The following is a 3,077-nucleotide window of genomic DNA, read 5'->3' on the forward strand; positions in this document are numbered from 1 at the left end:
TCTGTAATCAATGTAAACCTGTTTTTGGTTTTTTTTTTTTTCTGTTCTTCTGGCTTCTCAACATCAGTCTGTTTTTGTACATGGTGTCAGTGTGACTACACTTCCAATACAAATAAGGTTAATCTTGATCGAAACACTTTTTGAAGCGGCTTCGTTGTCTGGGGTAAATACCCAGGATTCGTCATCTTGCGCCAGGAAGATTTAGGACAGGAACGCACACGAGGAGTTTAGGAGCAGAGGCTTAATAGGCAAAAGAAAGAGAAAGGAGACCAGCTGTCCAGTGAGAGAGAGGCTTCTGCAAGGAAAGACCCGTGGGTGGTGGAGTGCGCTGGATTTTATAGTTTGGTTGGAGGAGGCGGTGTCTGATTTACATAGGGCCCACAGATTGGACGGATCAGGTGTGACATTTACATAGCGGGCGGGGAAGACTGGCTACCCCACCCTAATCTTATTATGCAAATGACCTTTCCACTTGACCAGGCCACTGCCAAAGAAAAGGGAAGTTGAGGCCTCTAATTTGAAGATGTCTAGTCCCAGGTAGATTTTTTCCTGCCGGTATTCACCCCTGCAAGCTTGCAGCTTATCTTCTATTGTCTGCAGCTCGATTTTACACGCTGCTCTTTGTTAGAAAATGATTTGAGGGCTGCTTTTCGTTAAAAAGAAAAACCTTACTGAGGACTCCCATACCCTCACCAGCTGCCTAAGTAGTTTCTTCTTAACTCCTCTGTCATTTTGACACTATCCGTTTGAAAAGCACACTGAGGTCATCCATAGTTGAGGCTGTTTGGCTTCATTTAGAATCATAGGAAATACAGTCATGGCTGGCCCTAGTGGAATGACCATCTATGTCCCTCTCAAGCTTGTTCAACCCGCCTTCTTCTGTCGTTTTTAGTTTAGTTTTAGGCTTTTAGCGGCCTGAAGTCATAGTTTTAGTTTCTGTCTCTAGTGATAAGCAGACAAGAGAGATGAGGAAGGGGCTTGTTAAAAGAAAAACTTCAGCCGAATTAAATTTAAAACAGTTTAACTGAGCAATGAACTATTTCTGAATTGGGAGGCCCCCAGAATCACAGCGGGTTCAGAGAGACTCCCACGCAGCCACGTGGTGGAAGATTTATGGACAGCAAAAGGAAAGTGAGCTGCAGGAAATGGAAGTGAGGTATAGAAACAACTGGATTGGTTACAGCTTGGATTTGCCTTATTTGAACACGGTTCAAACAGTTGGCTCCATTTCTTTGCCCAAAACTTAGTGACTGGCACAAGTGTGGGCTATGGTTGGTTTATACCTCCAGTTGTTATAGTTCATAATGTACAGAAATATCTTTCGGCTCAAATTATATATGTAAGGAGGCAGCTTGAGGCTAAACTTAATAGGCTTTAGTGGCCCAGCCAGAAACAAAAACTAAGAACCCATGACTGTATTCTCTCTCTCGGACACCCCTGTAACCCACTGTCATGGCCAAATCAATTACATATTATCATTGCTTACAATGAGGGAGTTGCGCTGATTGACATAGCTAGCCCTACTCTATCTCAGATTAGGAAATACAAGAGGTTCATAAATTCTTCCATTCAAAAAATGTGGTCAGTTTTCCTGTACCTCACTTCCAGGTAATTAGGTTCATCTAACCTAGTTGATAATAGTTAATCATAAATTACATAAGCTACGATAGGCATACTGTTGCCATTTCTGGTCAGCCAGTGTCCCGATGCATGCTTTTTGGTATACCACAATCAAGGCATCTGTGGGAACTGCAGCCGGCTGGCTCAGTGAGGCACAGGCAGTGGGGGAAGATGGCAGCAGCCATTCCACTGCAGGCGTGAACCCTGGAGCAGCTGCACAGTAAGCACTTGCCCAAGAAGGACTTTATCAAGTTTCTGCAGGACCACAATTCAGATTCGTTTCTTGCAGAACATAAATTATTAGGAAACATTAAAAATGTGGGCAAGACAGCTAACAAGGACCATTTGGTTACAGCCTATAACCATCTTTTTGAAACCGAGTGTTTCAAGGGTACCAATATGGTAAGTGTTTGCAAGTGAAAAATGTGACGCTTAATGAAGATAAACCCAAAGAAGCCAAGTCTGAAGAGACTCTGGCTGAGAGTCCACCAAGATATGCAAAATCTGTTCTAAAAAAGGGAGATAAGGCGGGGCGCATTTGCTCATGCCTGAAATCCCAGCACTTTGGGAGGCCGAGGCGGGCGGATCATCTGAGGTCAGGAGTTCGAGACCAGCCTGACCAACATAGAGAAATCCAGTCTCTACTAAAAATACAAAATTTGCCGGCTGTGGTGGCACATGTTTATAATCCCAGCTACTCGGGAAGGCTGAGGCAGGAGAATCACTTGATCTCAGGAGGTGGAGGTTGTGGTGAGTTGAGATCGCGCCACTGCACTTCAGCCTCCAGCCTGGGCAACAAGAGCGAAACTCCATCTCCAAAAAAAAAAAAAAAAGGGAGATGAACAGCAGTAGTGAATAACATCTCTCCTTTTTGGGAGATGGGGAGATGTTGTTCACGGCTGGTATATAGGAACACTACAAGATGGGACTGCTTTTGATACTAACATTCAAACAAACTCAAAAAAGAAAATACTAAGCCTTTAAGTTTTAAGGTCAAAGTGGCAAAGTTATCACAGGATGGGAAGAAGCACTCTTGACTGGGTAAAAGAGATAAGCCTCAATCGAAGAGTGAAGCAGAATGGGCTTATGGAAAGAAAGTGCAGCCTGATGCCAAATTCCACCAAATGCAAAGTTCATTTCTGAAGTGGAATTGGTGGATACTGATTGAAATAGCAGTGCTTCAGCTCTAAGGATATCAGCAACGATGATAAAACTTGGCCTTGAAGAAACTTATGTAACTAACTAGAGTTTGTTACTATTGGAAGGGAAGAGTTACCTGGAAAATTCAGTTAAAAGTAGTTTGAGGTGGGCAAATCACGAGGTCAGGAGTTTGACACCAGCCTCGCCAGCATGGTGAAACCCCATCTCTACTAAAAATACAAAAAATTAGCTGGACGTGGTGGCGCATGCCTATAATCCCAGCTACTCGGGAGTCTGAGGAAGGAGAATTGCTTGAA

At 43.6% G+C, this 3,077-nt stretch overlaps 1 pseudogene; it reads left to right on the forward strand.

Moving 5' to 3' along the window:
- The first annotated feature begins 1,791 nt into the window (after positions 1 to 1,791).
- LOC105536907 lies at positions 1,792 to 2,788 on the forward strand (annotated as a pseudogene).
- Positions 2,789 to 3,077: the final 289 nt, after the last annotated feature.

Source organism: Mandrillus leucophaeus, unplaced genomic scaffold (genome assembly GCF_000951045.1).
Source record: "Mandrillus leucophaeus isolate KB7577 unplaced genomic scaffold, Mleu.le_1.0 Scaffold165, whole genome shotgun sequence".
Taxonomy (NCBI): domain Eukaryota; kingdom Metazoa; phylum Chordata; class Mammalia; order Primates; family Cercopithecidae; genus Mandrillus; species Mandrillus leucophaeus.